General features: G+C 43.8%; 1 pseudogene; it reads right to left on the bottom strand.

The window, feature by feature from the left end:
* Positions 1-417: 417 nt before the first annotated feature.
* On the bottom strand, positions 418-5,171 carry LOC102917781 (antiviral innate immune response effector IFIT1 pseudogene; annotated as a pseudogene).
* Between the last annotated feature and the right edge of the window lie 11,892 nt (positions 5,172-17,063).

The raw sequence follows: 17,063 nt of genomic DNA, 5'->3' as shown, positions 1-17,063 counted from the left end.
AGCTTGCAACCTCTCTTCTTTGCTCATTTGGATTCCTCTGACACTGCACTGTAGTAAAAGCATCTGCTGACCTAAAGTAAAAGCTTCCTTGGAGAAGACTTCTTTGTACAGGACACTGGCGGGCAGAGGATAGAAGACATTTGTTCCCAAGACACAGACATAAGGCAAAGAAGTCCAAGGATCCCACAGCTCAAGGGATTGCAGATCAGTAGGGGTCAGTCCTGGTCAGTAAGTGAGAAGATGTAGTGGGGTGCAAGTTCCTTCTGAACAGGACAATGAGGGGTGAGAAATGGTGACAGCAGCACATGCACTGAGCTACTTGGCATTCCAGTAAGCCATGCAGTTGAAGAATGAAACCGGAAGGAGGCTGGGAACCCTCAGTAATGAGTACATTTACTTCACAGAAGTGACCTGCATTCAGAACTCAGGGTTCACTCTCCCAGTGAGCCTCAGAGACCTGTCATAGCACTGCAGGGCCTCTTTCTTGTCCCCCTTCAGTTTGTGGACTAACCCAAGCAAGCTTGTGCTCTCCATCAGTTGAATATTCTGGTGAATACGTTTTGTGGCCACTTACTTTAAAGATTTGAGGATTTTCTTCCAGACAAAGGTCTTTTCTTCTATTTTCAGACCTTTCAAGTCATGGGTAATCGCCCTGTCTTCTGATTTCTGATGTAATTGTTGGTAACGGCCATGGTGGAAATGAATATCCTGCTCTATTTGACACTCAAGATTCTTCTTGTTCAGCGCCTTCTGGAAATTTCCCTCTGTTTCTTCATATTGACCAATTTCTGCCTGCACTTCTGCCATGCAAACATAAGTCATATCAAGCCTGGGCCTGAGTTTCACAGTCTCTTGAAATTCACAAATGGCCTGTTGTGCCAATTTCTGCACATTGCCCTGCCTTCTTGCCTGGTCAGTTCTGGATGTCTTCATTTGGATCATCTGTTGCTTGTAGCAGAGCCCTAGTTGGTAATGCAGGTAGCCAGAGGAAGGTGACACCTGAAAGGCCCTGTGTAGCAGAGGGAGAGCCTTGTCTATGCAGCCTTTCCTTTGGTAATACTTGGCTATAGAGCGAAATGTGTAGTGTTGGCAGGATGTGCTACTGAGGGCTTCTTCAATGTGTGTTTCTGCTTCAGCTGCTAATCCTATATCCTGAAGCTTCAGTGCAAGATAAACTTTAATATATGGGTCTTTAGGATTTAACCTGACAGCCTTCCCTAAGGGTTCTAGAGAAGTATTATTGTGATCACATTCTAGAGTATAGGCTACAATAGCATAACCAGTGTTATATTCAGGGTTTTCAGGCTCCACTTCCAGAGCCTTTGCAAAGCAGTTCATGGCTCCTGCATAATTCTGTCCTCCATACTTCAGCAAGGCCCAGCATTGTTCACAGTCCATCTTGGCACACTCCATACTATAGTGGAAGGGACTGCCCAATTCCTTGCATGTGTTCTCCACCTTGTCCAGGTAGGTCTGGATTTCTGCCAAGCCCATGCTGCCCATGTGGTAATGCACCTAGGCACAGTTGCCCCAGGTCACCAGGCTTCTCTGGCCCAACTGTTCTCTCTGGATCAAGGCTTCTGCTTCTTTCAAGCTCTGCAGGTCTTCCTCATGCTGGCCTTTCAGGTGTCTCACATAGGCCTGGAAGTTGAGCATCCTCACTGTGTTATTGATGTCTAGGAACTCAAGCTCCTCAGAGATTCTCATTTCCAGATCAGGTATGTCAATGTCTTCCAACAGCAGCCCCCATGTGAAGTGACATCTCAGCTGAATCAGATTCTCCTTGACCTGATCACCTTCAGCATTCTCTCTGTGTGAAGGAAGCAGGTGCTTTGTTATGTAATAAATGGCCAGAAAGTAACATTGACTGCATTTAAAGCACTTTTACAGCATTCTTGCTTATTTTTCTTAAGTCTGACATCTTGTTCCTTTAGAATTTTTTTATTTTTTACATCAACCCCTCAACTCCATTTATTGGAACTGCCAGAGACTCTTTGTACTTGTATTTATCTTATATAATATTGGGTTGTAAGCTAATCCTTTCAGTTAAGACTGAACATTGCCACACAGACACAAGCATATAAACATACATATCAGTGTCCTTATCTGATGTTTGGAACTTTAAAATTCTTTTTTTTTAAATTTAATTTAATTTTATTTTACAATACTATTCAGTTCTACATAATAGCCACAGATTCCCTTGTTCTCTCCCTTCCTGCCCCCCTCCCCTTCCCCCAGTTGAACCCCCATTCCCACCTCCTCCAGATCAAGGTCTCCCCCAGGACTGGGATCGACCTGATAGACTCAGTCCAGGCAGGTCCAGTCCTCTCCTCCCAGATTGAGCCAAGTGTCCCTGCATAAGTCCCAGGTTTCAAACAGCTAACTCATGCAATGAGCCCAGGACCTGGTACCACTGCCTAGATGCCTCCCAAACAGATCAAGCCAGTCGACTGTCTCACCTATTCAGAGGGCCTGATCCAGTTGGGAGCCCCTCAGCCTTTGGTTCATAGTTCATGTGTTTCCATTCATTTGGTTATTTGTCCCTGTGCTTTATCCAACCTTGGTTTCAACAATTCTCGCTCATATAAACCCTCCTCTTTCTCACTAATTAGACTCCCAGCACTGCACCCGGGGCCTAGCCTTGGATGTCTGCATCCAGATTCCTCAGTCCTTGGATGGAGTTTATGGCACAACTATTAGGGTGTTTGGCCATCCCATCACCAGAGTAGGTCAGTCCCGGCTGTCTCTCCACCATTGCCAGCAGTCTTTTGTGGGGGTATCTTTGTGGATTTCTGTGGGCCTCTTTAGCTCTTTGTTTCTTCCTTTTCTCATGTGGTCTTCATTTACCATGGTCTCCTACTCCTTGTTCTCCCTCTCTTTTCTTGATCCAGCTAGGATCTCCCGTTCTCTTTCCCTCGACCTTTGCCCGTCATTGCTCCCACTCATGTCCAGGCTGTTCATGTAGATCTCATCCATTTCTCCGTGTCTTTCTTGGGGTCCCGTTTTCCAGGTAGTCTCACTGAAGATGTGAATAGCAGTCCAGTCATCCTTGTTCCACATCTAGCATCTTCCTATGAGTGAGTTCATACCATATTTTTCTTTCTGAGTCTGGGTTACCTCACTCAGGATGATTTTTTCTAGATCCATCCATTTGCCAGCAAACCTCATGATGTCATTGTTTTTCTCTGCTGAGTAGTATTCCATTGTGTATATGTGCCACAATTTATTTATCCATTCTTCAGTTGAAGGGCATCTAGGTTGTTTCCAGGTTTTGGATATTACAAACAATGCTGATATGAACATAGCTGAGCAAGTGCTCTTATGATATGATTGAGCATTTCTTGTGTATATGCCCAGGAGTGGTATAGCTTGATCTTGGGGGAGATTGATTCCCAATTTTCTAAGAAAGCGCCATATTGATTTCCAAAGTGGTTGTACAAGCTTGCATTCCCACCAGCAGTGGAGGAGAGTTCCCCTAGTTCTACATCCTCTCCAGCATATAGTGTCTTCAGTGTTTTTGATCTTAGCCATTCTGACATGCGTAAGGTGGTATCTCAGAGTTGTTTTGATTTGCATTTCCCTGATGATTAGGGATGTTGTGGAACTCTAAAATTCTATTCTCCCTTTTCTTTGACTTTGAGGACTATGTATAGATGTACATGCCACCTGAGCTGACATAAATAAGACTTGCCCATGGGCACAACACTAACTGTTGAAGAAAAGTCATTGCAGGGTCTGCCCCTCTCATCTCTAACACAGATAACATTACTGGTATGATGTTCTCCAATAGACTGATTCAGAACAAAGAACATGCTCTCTGCCTTGGGACACTGGGGAGATGACTCTTCTCTGGGCCTTTCATCTTTGGGTGATTCAGGTGAGGACTTCCAGAGGGAGACTCAACATAACTCTCTTCTGCTGTTAGATAATCCTTTTGTGTACTGTGTCTGTGTGCTGTTCTCATTGGCATATAATAAAGCTGTTTTGTCCTATGACAAGGCAGGCAAAGTTAGGCAGAAAAACCAAAATAAGGAGAAGAACAGGGCAGACTCAGGAGATCTGAGAGCTGGCTGCCCAAGAAGCAAAATGCTAAAGGAATGGTAAGCCATGGGCCTCATGGCAATGTGTTGATTAAAAAGAAATGGGTTAATTTAAATATAAAAGCTAATTTGTAATGAGCCTGGTCTCTCAGCCAAGCATTTATAATTAATATAAGCCTCTGTGTACTAATTTGGGAAGCAGATGCTGGGTATTTTGTGGGGGTCACAAAACAGCTTGGCTCTACAGTTGCCATGACAGGCTTCGAGGCACAGATACAGATTCTGGCAGGCCCCACCCAGTGAGGCCTGCATCTAAGGGAAAATATCTGAGGCCCAGACACAGATTCTGGCAGAAAACACCTGGACCAAAGGAAGAGCCATGAGCTGAGGTCACCCAGTAGGGTCTGCATCTAAGAGAAAATACCTGACATTCCAAACATCCCCTATAACCCAGACAAATGTCAGCCCATCAAAGTCCTGAACCTTGAAATCCCCTCACACCAACCTCTGCCATGATAAAACCCCCACCCTGCCTGGGCCCTGGGCTCTCTGCTCTCACTGATGCATCAGACAGACAGAGAGATCAAATTCACAGCTTGAAGATAATAAAGGCTCTTTGCTTTTACTTGCCTGATTCAGTCTCCATGATGGTCTTTTGGCATCCCCCGAGACCTGGGCATAACAATTTGAGAAAAGGGAGGTGGTAGAAAAGCCTCCATTTAAACTCCTCTCCAACAGTTACAAGAAATCCGCGCATTTTAAAGATGCCTATACAACCTCAATGCATTTTCTCGTCTCTGCAGAAAGTAGTAGCACTTGCAAGTTTCTATCACTTCATGCCTCACTATCACACTATACCCATCACTGAAATGGGAATGAAATTAGTATTTCCCATTCCTCATCTTTTGGGAGATTAGTGAGGCCATCAATATAAAATCCATGGATTTAGCATAAACTCCATAAGAATTTCCTACTTTCCTGTTACTTTGGAGAACAAGACGTTGCATGTAGTCACACAGGTTTTGGGTAGGTACCCCAAAGCAAGTAGCTCTGAATCTTGTCCATGGCTAGAAGACAGAAAGCGCCTTGGTCCTACTGGTAGTTGTCTCTGGTAGAGGCCAGAGATGCCATGGTGCTTAAACCAGCTGTCTTTGCTTTGATCTGGTCAGATGCCAAGGAAAGTAGCAGGAGGTGTGATATCTTTTAGGTCTTTCCCAGAAAGGAGCACTCTGGCTGGGAGCCCTTAAGGGTAGACCAATAGAAAATGACAGCAATCTGGAACCCACATGAATCAGGCAGTCTGACTTACTAGTTCACCCATCCCCCATGACTCTACCTAGATAAGGTTATAACCAAAATGATGGGGAACATTGGTAGCTCCCCGCTCCCCCGCTTCTGGGTCCCTCTTCTACTGCATGAACTTTGTATTCATTCTTTCAGTTAAGTTCCCACTTATGAACACACAACAAGTCTTCTTTCTGGAAATCCCCTGCTGTGGTGCATAAACACCAGTTTTGGATATTGCAAGACCAGAATGCAGCACCACTAACTCAAAGGGAGCATTGTGGGACTGACTAAGATTCTACAAAATTGCCAAGATGGCCTATGGCAAGCCACAGGAATATGAAATAGAAGTCCACCTGCATATTTTAAGCTATAATTTACAAGACCAAGGTTCAGTCCAATGGGAAGCCAATCAGCAGGGACTATTGGTGTTATGCAGCCTAATATTCAGTTGTGCCTTGCTATGAATTCCTTGTGCTCATAATTCTCCTAAAATGTGTATGTGTATGTGAATCTCCATTTCAAGGTACCTGAATAGTCAAGTAGACAGAACCTTCTGCCTCTGAGCTCCAGGCCCTCTCCTTAGCATTTGTTCTGGGTATCTGCCTTTTGCAAATACCCTCCATGAGCTACTTCCTAAGATAGAGTCAACCCCAAACAAAGCCTTAAGAGACAAGCAAGGAACAGACAGCTACCAGGCCCTCTGTTGGACACCTGAACACCACCTCTACCTCCAAACGAAGATAAAATGTCCTTTCTGAGACAACCTGTCTCACAGGCCATGTGCCTGACCACTAGAAGAACAAGCTTTGTTTCTTGTGCAATCAAGGCCTCCCAGCGCTCTCTCTCTCTCTCTCTCTCTCTCTCTCTCTCTCTCTCTCTCTCTCTCTCTCTCTCTTTTCTTCTTCTTCTTCTTCTTCTTCTTCTTCTTCTTCTTCTTCTTCTTCTTCTTCTTCTTCTTCTCTCTCTCTCTCTCTCTCTCTCTCTCTCTCTCTCTCTCTCTCTCTCTCTCTCATTGCCCCAAAGAAGCTCTTAGATCTAAAAGGGCTTTCCTCTTACCAGGCCTTTCAAGCTGTGATGCAGATTGACTAGCTATGAGTACACTTCCCCGTGGCCTGTCAGGAAACTGGCAGCAGAGGAAAAAAATGACAATTTTAATTTTTAATGACCTACAGACTTTCTCTACCCTATCACCTGTAAGTTTATAGTTGAACACATTTATGATAGACTTGTAATGCCTTCACCTAACCACAATATGGATATATTGCTACATTCCTTTTCTGATTTATCCCCACTGCTAACTGACTCCACTCTTATCTCTGCCCTTCTGGGTTGCAAGTAAAATTGCCAGGAAGCCTCTAGTAGGGACCCCTACAATCTTGTGCTGAATTCAAAACATAGTTGTTACTGCTTGGGATGGGACATAGACCTGTCCTGGGAGAAGGGTTTTAGCATGAAAGGAACCAAGGAAATGGAAAAGATTGGAGACAGTTGAACTGATGGCTGAGTGAGGGTGGCAGACCAATAAACAAATTGTACAAAAGAGCTCTGAGCAACTGGATTCATTCCCACGCTGATGATAGTATCTCTTGTGAGCCCCTGGAATTGTATAAATTTAAGGTTGGACCCTTAAATATTATACAAAAAATGCCCCAGTAATAAAAATGATTTTGAAAACATAGAATTGGACTCACTATAACCTCAAATAATCAGTACAATATGGTGCTAGCATGAATAGCCCTGAAAGGGAAAAGGGACATCCAAACCATGGAGGAGAGAGGCACAAAAAGACCCCACAGACAAACACTGAACACATGGCTGAGCCTTTCTGCCTAGGCTGCCATAGGAACATCCTATGGACCCAGACCCTGGCACAACACGACATCTCTGTTTATCTGTAACTTAGCAATTTATAAATGTCAGATCATATAGCCTGCCTGTATAACATCTCACTGAGCAGTGGTTTCGTCCTGACTTGCAGAGGACCACATTCCCACTCCACCTTCATGCATTCTTTCCTGTCTGTGCCAGGGACTTGGAGAACTCTGCTTTTCTTCCTCTTCTTGTAGGAAAACCTCCCAGTCCTGTAGCAGAAGAGCCTGCCCTTGTGTCTGCAGCTAACTTTAATCACTTTCCTCTACCTTTATGGGTTTATAAGTACTATTCTCGAGGCTAATTAGGAAGGGGAAACAGTTTGGACATGAGTATAGCCAAATGATTTTGACTGAGTGATTTAGCATCTCTGAGTTGAGCATCTGAGGAAAGCAGGTTGTTTTGGGCAGATTTTAAGTCTTTTATATGACTGGATGTAAGAATAGAGTAGGAGGAAAACTCTAGAATAGTTTAGTTACAATTTAAGTTGGAAAAAGTAACCACAAGAAAATGTAGCATGCAAGATTTAAATCTTAGTATCTGTTTAGGAGACCGAGTTTGGGCACAAAACAGACAAAAAGCTAAGTTTTCTGAGTTAGACATAATCCTTTAAACACCTGGGGAAGGATTCTGAGAATCAGAGTATGTGTGTGTGTTGGGGGGGCGGGAGACAGAGAGAGACAGAGAGAGAGAGACAGAGAGAGACAGAGAGAGCAGAGAGACAGAGAGAGACACAGAGAGAGACTGCCCAGAGTGTCAGTGCACTGATGTCACATTAAGGGTTGAAAACAGAGCCTACTTCCTGGAGTCCTTCAGACCAATACTAAGGCCTGGTTTGAATTCCCCACTTTTCTCCCTGTGTTACAGTCTTCCTAGAGTTTATGGTCTGTGTTCTTTCTGTGGTGTGTGCTTGAGCAGCCTGTCCCTGTCATTTGTCTAATGGATACATAGCCTTAAATGCTCTCAGGACAGATTATTTCCTCGGTTTCAAGCCTGGCAAAAGTTCTGTCTCTTTGGACGTTAGAGTATTTTCAATAAAATGTTTTAGCTGTGCGTCAAGGCATTCTGGTGGGAAAAGAGAGGCAGAAAAAAAAAAAGAAAAAAAAAAGTGACACTTTCTCAGCATAAGCATGGAGCCTTACACGTGAGAAACTGGAGATGACTACTTTGAGACAGATGCTTTGGGTCTGAGAAGTACATATCTTATTAAGGGGATAGATGGATAGATGTTCCTTCCATTTGGGGAATCTTATAATCCTTTGATTAGTTTTAAATGCCATTTCTCTATGAAAGTCCAGAGACAGAATTCATCTCCAACCTTTTTGACAACTTCACCAATATGAGTGATCAAATGTGAGCTGACAAAGGATGATGATATCCGTGAGCAGAAACATGCCAAACCAGATGGGGAAAAGGTCACGAAGCCTCAAATATACAAGAAGAACAATGAACAACCAATTCATTGGTTGGTAGGGAGGTAGGGAGGTGGTGTTCCCCAGGGAAGAACACAGCCATTGGTTGTCCAGCACCAGGTGTACAACCCTGATAGCATGCATACGTGAAACATTATAAGGACTGGACAGCTCATACTTAGGAATATATGTGTATGTACAAACAGAAACACATGCACATATGTGTGTATATATGTGCATACAATAACAATTAATGGAAAAAGGAGGCCATGGATTTGAAGCAGAGCAGAGAGGGTAATATGTGAGGGGTTTGAAAGAGGAAAGGAAAGGGAGGAGTAGGGAGAAATGTAAATTAGATTCTAACCTCAAAAATTAAAAATCATGTAGAAGGACACCTTAAAGAAAATTAAGGAGGAGTAAAACAAAATTTTCAAAGCAGTCATCATGATCAGGAAATAATTTCTTCTAGGGACTTCTTCTAAGCTTCTTGTCTGCACACGCCTCCTTTTCACATGGTATTTAAATTGTGTGTGTTGGGGGGGAAGGTTGCTAATGTCATGTGAAGGCAGGCATATGAAGGTCAGAGGACAGAGTCAGGCAATGGTCTCCACCTGCTTGTGTTTGGAGAAGGAAAGCCAAGTGGTCCCTCTCTTCTCTCAGCACAAACACTGAGATTGCAATCCTCATGCTTGCTTGGCAAGCCCTTGACCCACTCAGCCATTTGTCCAGCACCATTTAAGCACCTAGGGGAGCAATTGTGATGCTGAGCCCCTCCTTTCTTATGGCATTTCAGATCTTATGGAGAGTGACTTGAGATTGGGGACCACAGACAGAGCAGCAGCATGACCAAGAAGGAAGCCAGTTTGCAGAGAACTCCTGAGGCCCTTCCTTCCATAGGCTTCAAGTATTGGGCAGAGGACGCTCAAAATGCCCTCGATGTACCAACCTGGAGAAGAGACAGGGCTCTTTGTTCATGCCCTGTAAATGGTCATGAGTCTCATGGCCCAATGCTGTTTTGGATTATTCCCTTGCTCACTAGTCCATTCTCATTTTCCAGAGTGCTGTTTTGTAATGAAATGTCTCTCTTTCTGTTTGCTAATCATGTGCCCCGGTCCAGTTCATTGATGTTGGACACAAATATTTGGATATTTTAAAACTGCCCAGGGAATATTTTGCAATTGTGCCTGGACTCAGGTCTTTACCTGTAATATTTGATGAGCCAGGCTAGAAAGAGACAAAGGCATAAGAAGTTTGTGTCCTCTCAGTCTCTGTCTCTGCCTGTTTCTCTCTGTCTCTCTCCAAAATAACCAAATGCGTGGTTATTCCTTCTTTTACAGAGCACTTAGAAATGATGGAGAGATTTCTGTAGGAAGATTAGTCATGACCCCAGGTATCAGATTCAATCCTGCTTTTTTTTGCTTTCCCTGCCTACAACAGTGCACAGTGAATTAGAGATTGTGCCCATACCTTATGGGAAATAAAGGCATTGGCAGGGCAGCTAAAATCACCTGAAATCTGAACACCAGCTGTCCAGGAAGATCTGCCTAGTTGGAAGTTCACAAGGATCCTGCTGAGGACCTGTGCCCCAAGAAGGAGGCACATGAACTTGTGCATAAGTCCATGCAGCAGAAGCTGAGCAGCACAGAGGCAACAGTCATTTGTGTGGGCAACCTGGACAGAGAGCAGCCAGGATCCCACTGCCCATGTAGATGCTCAGGATCCCCTGTGCAGTCAGAATTCTTCAGCCTTTCTCACACTGCAGGCAATCATTTGCAAACCATAGCCCTAGGCACCTGCTAGAATGATAGGAACTGTAGACCCAGGCAGAGCTTGGTCACTGACCCTATGACCATGACTGTCACCTGACAGGTCCTATAGACTTCTGCCCTCTACTTACTTCCGCTCCATAATTTTCTACCACTGTGAACTCTGTATTCTATTTCATCATTCCCCAATAGCTCTCTGCCTCCTCCATATTCATGTACTACAGATAGTCCTATGTATAAAGACAGAAGAATAATCCCCCAAGTAAAGAGATACTCACTTTGGCAAAGAGTCAGTGCAAACACCTCCACTGACTGGCACTTTTAATCTGAATGGCAATTTCAAACATAAAAACCCAGGGCCATTCACATGAATAAGTCTCCACTGGGTGCCTAGTATTCCTTGCATATATATGTACAAGGAATACTATATATATATGCATATATATGCATACTATATATATGTGCATCTGTATATATACATATGTATGTATATATATCATATGAATTGAGTACATATGTTATATGTATACAGAGTTACGAATAAATATGTGACCATGTCTATTGAGTTTATTGCGGGAGGGCGGGATACTTGAATACCACTTGTCAGAAGGACTTGCATGTCTGTATTTTTGTTCCTTAATCATGAGTGGTTGAAATAAATGTGTGCTGTCCATTTGTTAAGCCAGCTGGGGATGGGTAAAAAACCACCTGGTCCCAAAACTTTGAACCTCATTTCAAGAGGTCCTTTGGGGGTCTATTGGGTACATCTCATGGACAATGAAGGAGCTGGGTCAGGGGATTGGAAGGAGGACACTCTAAGCAGCTGCTCTCTTTGAGGGCTAAGTAGGTAGAGTGGTAACTTGTCCATTCCTGAAGTTCTCATTGGTAACTGTCTCTCTCTGTGAGATGAGCATGCTAAAGTCTGCCCAGGTGTTTCCAACTTCATGCTTGAGACAGCCTTTAAAACTAAAGCCAGTTTGCTGTCACCCATCCAGCCCCTACCAACAGCACACCCATTAAAAAGAGTCCCAGGACACTCAGGGCAGTTAGCATCCTAGTTCTCTTTTCAGAAGTAGAAAGAGAAGGCAGAAGACAGAACAAAGTCAGACCGGACCACAAGCAAATGTTTGTGTCCTGGGTTCACTCAAACTGCAGAGCAGGGTAATCCTTACCCATTGGCAGCAGTTCCCTGGGTTTTCATCTGGACAGGCTCCTAAGAATGCTTTCTTAACTCTCTGCTGTCTTGTCCACTGGCACACCAACTGGACTCTCACAGAAAGGCTGGGAGACAGCTCTGTGAGCTGTGGTGTGCTCTTCCAGTCATAAGCAGGAAACTGAAACTGGAAAGTGAAACTAAAGCCTGAGGATTCTACTCAGGGAAACTGAGAGCAAACAGGGATTGGCCTTCTGCTCTCTTCTCTGAACTGATGGGGAGAAGGCTCTGAAAGAGACTTACATGTCAGTTCCATTCAGCTCTCCAGAGAGACATCCCTGGCACCAGGACATGCTGTTTGGATGTTAATGGAGGTGATGTGGACATGAAGACTCAGCCTGGCATCTCCACAAGCACCATTGATCCTCAGTCAAAAGAAATGCAGTTCTGCACTGTCTCCTTGGAACTGAACCATACTCATGCATTTGATGAGGGGAAGTTTGGGGATGGAGGAGTCCATGTGCAGATGAGTTCCCCCTTAGTCTGGAAGGGGTACATCCCAGCTGGTTTGGTGTGTGGCTGTCCTTAGGAACTACTGCAGGTGTGATCATTCAAGTCCCCTTCCCTCTGCAGAGCTTTGAGGTCTATCTGAGGCTTTAGGAGTTAACCTTTCATTGACTAGGCCAATTTCCCAGAGCCTACAGTCATGGAAAATTGCTTTCTATTACCTTCTCCTGAGGTGTCTGTTTGTAAAGGGCCCTTGCTAGCAGTCACAGTCACATAAAGAAGAGCCCAGCATGGAATCTCTAGAGAATGCTTTACTCACAGCCTTGCTGCTATTCTATGCTAATGGATGAGACCAGTGGAGGGAACTGCAGAAGGTGGGGCTCAGAATGGTTCAGGCCCAGGTCAAGTCCCTTAGTCTGTTGTCTTGTGCACTTGGTTTCCTCACTCTTCCAAATATAAAAATCATTGGAAAGGACTTAAATATCTAACTCCATTTCCTTGATAGAATGATAATCTCTTGTGAAAGTTTCCATGACCATAAACTTTTATCCCTAAACCTCAATCAGCTGTCACCAACAGGAGATGGGGCTCCTTGGCCACATTCCCAGTGAAGTTTAATTATGAAGAACCCAGAGGTATGTGTCAGGAGGTGCTAGGTGTGTGACAGAGAGTATAAAAGCTTTTTATAAAGTCTGCCTCCTGGGATCAGTCATCAGAATCCTTAGTGGTGGAGAGAATTAAATCTGTAGGGTTATACTGTGACCTTCACAATATGTCATGACACATTTGCTGAGGGCCGAGGCTGTATATGACAGGTGACAACTAGTGTTTGACAAGTCGACCCACCAGATTTGTAAGTCCCTAATGGGTAGTCTCACGTGGCAAAGCCATGACGTCACTGATGTGGAAACCGGTTGTTTGCTGTCTATAACTTTCTCGGGTACCACTGGTATGCCTCCCTAATAAGAAGAGCTGTGGGGTGCTTTCCATGGTGCCTTGGTAGTGTGTTTTATATTTCTGGACACACATTTAGCTGTGGATTTCTGTTTAAGCTGTATACTCTATGAACAGAAATATTCCCAGAGTATTCTTCTTTACTGACACAGGAAAGTAACAGTGTTCAGTATCCATGACATTGTTTAACTCATTTTGCAGAGACCTTAGAACAAGTCCAAAACAGATTAATCTGCTCCTACAGAGAATACACAAAGACTAATTCCCAGTGTTGTTTATTGCTACATCAAGACCAGGCTGTTTACATCAAGACATATTCTTGTAGTGGCTCCCATTCTTCATGTGCACTGGCCAATAATTTAATGTCTGAGACCCCTCACCTTATTAGAGCTGTGTGCATGGGTCAAGGTGACATTACTATCCTAACAGAAGCTATGTGACTTATCTGTGTCTTGTGAATGGGTTGGGCCCTAAAAATGTAACTTATATTCGTCCAGAGTTGGGTTGTGGAGACCAGTGGCAGTGTGGTGAGAGATGGCTGTGTAGAGCTATGTGACAGCTGCTGCAGAGTGTGTGTGTGAGTGTGTGTGTGTGTGTGTGTGTGTGTGTGTGTGAGAGAGAGAGAGAGAGAGAGAGAGAGAGAGAGAGAGAGAGAGAGAGAGAAAGAGAGAGAGAGAGAGAGAGGGAGTGATGAAGATTCATGAGAAAAATGTGAGGGAGTGAGTGGGTGAAAGAGTGAGGAAAGAGTGAGTGTATAACCTGTCAGAAGTCTGTGTGTGAGTGAGTGTGACAGAGAGAGCTGTGTGAAGGAGCTGCTGCTATGTAGAGGAGCTGTGCCTAGGAACTGTGTAAAGGGCTGTCAGGGGAGAGAGCTGTGTAAATGAGATGTTCAGCTGTGGCTGTGTGGAGATTTGTAACTGTGTGGAGACAAGGAAGATGAAGCTGTGTAGAAAAGAGATGCAGAAGAGAAATGTATGAAAAGAGAGATGAGTAGCCATGTGAAATATGTATGTAAGGACATGTGGCTGTGTGCGGTATTGTGGAGATGTGTAGCAGTGTGGAGACAGAAAGGGTCAGAGATCATTTCTTAAGATGAAGTAAAAGAGAAAGTTATCATCAGAAGGCATGTGTGTTTCCTTTTTTTAGCAGTCATAGATAGATTAAAATTTATTCCTAATTACTCTCAGATAAAAAAAGATTCCTATCCCTCACTACTCTGAGGCATTCCTTTTGTTTTTGTTTTTGGAGACACAAGACAATGTTTCTCTGTGTAGCTTTGTGCCTTTCCTGGATCTTGCTCTGTAAACCAGGCTGGACTTGAACTCACAAACCTCTTCCTGCCTCTGCCTCCCGAGTGCTGGGATTAAAGGTGTGAGCCAAAACCACCTCACTGGTTTTCCTTTTATTACGCTGAGAGGATTGGGGAAGCTGGTCTGTAGTGGGTAGCTGTTCCAGCTTTGACCTAGAAGCACTACCCCTAGTGAGGCTTCTGGTAACTACCACTCCTACCTATGACCTGACCCTGGGTCTGGGCTGAGATGGGAACCCTTAATACTGAAGATCCATATGGGCCAGCCCTTTTAGTTCCTTGTGCTGCTGCATGCTGGAAGTCAGAGTTCTCCAGAGAATCCTGTTGAACTATACCTCACCTCTCCCAGATCCTGTATCCAACCCCTTTACTGGCTGTAAGTTACCCCCAAATAAACCTCCTTTTAACTACATGGTGTTCCCTAGTTAAATACCCACATTACTGGTCTCTCATAGTCAGTGAGACACATTGATCCCCTCCCCCCATCACAAACATTCACAAGCCTGTCACATACCTCAGAAACAGACTGAATAATACATTTTAAAAGCATGGCATTGAAAGGACTAAGGTGAATAAGAGTCTTTACTTAAAATTGTCTTCTCCATGCATTGAGTTTGTCTCTCTTAGAGCCTTAGCTGAGTGTGAAACTGACTGTGACAACTGTCTGCTCATCTAGTTACAGGACAACTGAGAGAAATCCAGAGAGTCCACATACAGCTCCTCTGAACCAGCCCTGTAACTGCCCTGCATAGAGCTCCTTGAACTGTCCTTCAAGTGCATGGGAGTCACTCCAGCCTCTGCCCTGCAGGCAGATTCTCAGAAGCATGTTGAGCTCAGGACATGTTCTATTTCCTCTAAGCTACTCCATGTTGTAGGTTTTTCAGGCTGTCCATTGCTAAAGGAGACTCCATTTTATAAGCCAATCTAGATTCCACTTTGAGGAGATGTCACCAACCCTTGATCGACTGGACCGAGCCCATAAGTATACCAAAATGATTCTTCCTTTAACAGTTCTGTGCTGTATTTTCAAAAATGTGAAACAGAAAAGAACAGGAAGGTTTTCATTTTTCAATCCTTAACATCATAGAGTGAGTGTTGTCTGCTCACACACTACTACTAATTGTCCTTGTTATCATTTAAGTTCCACAGAATTAGCCCTCAGTGGGTAAAATGCTGCTTGTCGGGAAACATTTCTAATAACTAGGTCAGCTTCTGAAACATCATTGACTCATGTTTGGGGTAAAAGACAATGCTCTGTGTACATGCATGTGAAAGCCATTCATGTTTGAGCACAATACTTCCATGGAAATATATTGGACTATTTCATTGTCCAAATCACTACAGTCCATGGCAAGCAGAGGACCAAAAGGGATTCTTTCCCTACTCCTATAAGTGATTGGTGCCGGTTCTGTGCAGTTAGGCTCAGGCCGGTATTTCACCTCTTCCCTCTTTGTCTCTGTAATAAACGGAACCATTTATGATGCTGGCCAAAGAGTTTTAGGAAGAGAAGCATCAAATAGCTAACTGTATGTGGATGCTTGTGCCTACAATCATGTATTTTTGATTACATGTGAGTGAGTGTGTGTGTGTGTGTGTGTGTGTGTGTGTGTGTGTGTGTGTGTGTGTGTAATGCACAGAGAAGAAATAAAAGGGAACAGGAAAATAAAGAAACCTTCAGGAAATAATGTGCCAGCATAGGCTTTCAGACCCATCTCAGTTACACTGAGGGGACACTCAGGGACAAAATGGTGCTAGGCATCCTCGATAAATTTGAAATTGCTTGACTGTTGATCTGGGAATCAGCTGAGATTCCAGTTCATCCTTAAGGTGAGGGGCCCCAGGTGCAGTATTTTTACATTGTACCTATTGTTCTTACTGACTCTCTAGAGAGGAAGATGGACAGTCTTCCTAATGCAAAAGAAGACATGGGGAAAATGCGATTATGTATGCTCTGTTCACAGTAGGGTGCAGACAGATGTTAACACGTGTCCTTACATGATACATATATGCAGCATTACAGAAGGTGTTCCATACAAATACCTATGACTTGTTCAAAGCCATCACTATTCTTTAAAAATCTGTTATCTTAAGTCTACACAGAGTAGGTCTTACTGACCTGGCAGCCTATCACTTCAGGAACAAATCCAGTAGCTGGGGGTCACTGCTCACTCCACCCCCAGCTTGATATCAGTGTTCTGGTCCTTCTGTCACATTAGCATGCCCTGGAGAAATTGCTGTGCCACTTGACAAAATTGTAGTTGAAGGAAAGCATGGCAGTGACTGTGGGTGATCCCAGGATGATTTCCTGTAAGGCCATAAGAAGCATGGACACAAAATAGGCCGCTGATCCACATTCACTACCTGCTTCTCCATCTTTGCTCTGGAGTTTTCATTGTCAGTCCACAGAAAGTCAGGTTTGTAGACATTTGTCCTACATTTGATTTTCATGTCACAATAGAACAATTGGAACAGTAATGGTAACTAAGTACACACAATCTATATTTAATTAATAAGGATTTTACTAGTTGTAGCCTGATACTCATAAACATAAATGCACAGTGGTTTTCCTTAAATTTATTAACTTAATGTATTTACTTCATAGGCTCTCTCTCTCTCTCTCTCTCTCTCTCTCTCTCTCTCTCTCTCTCTCTCTCTCTCTCTGTGTGTGTGTGTGTGTGTATTGTGCCACCCATTCTTGTTCCTTGCACAGCTGTGGAGGCCTCACCTCATCTTGCTGTAGTTTCATCCATGCAGTAGTGTGAATGG

The sequence above is a fragment of the Peromyscus maniculatus genome, chromosome 1 (assembly GCF_049852395.1).
Source record: "Peromyscus maniculatus bairdii isolate BWxNUB_F1_BW_parent chromosome 1, HU_Pman_BW_mat_3.1, whole genome shotgun sequence".
Classification (NCBI taxonomy): Eukaryota; Metazoa; Chordata; class Mammalia; order Rodentia; family Cricetidae; genus Peromyscus; species Peromyscus maniculatus.
Note: the sequence above shows the minus strand (reverse complement) of the source record. Positions and strands in the feature narration are given on the sequence as shown.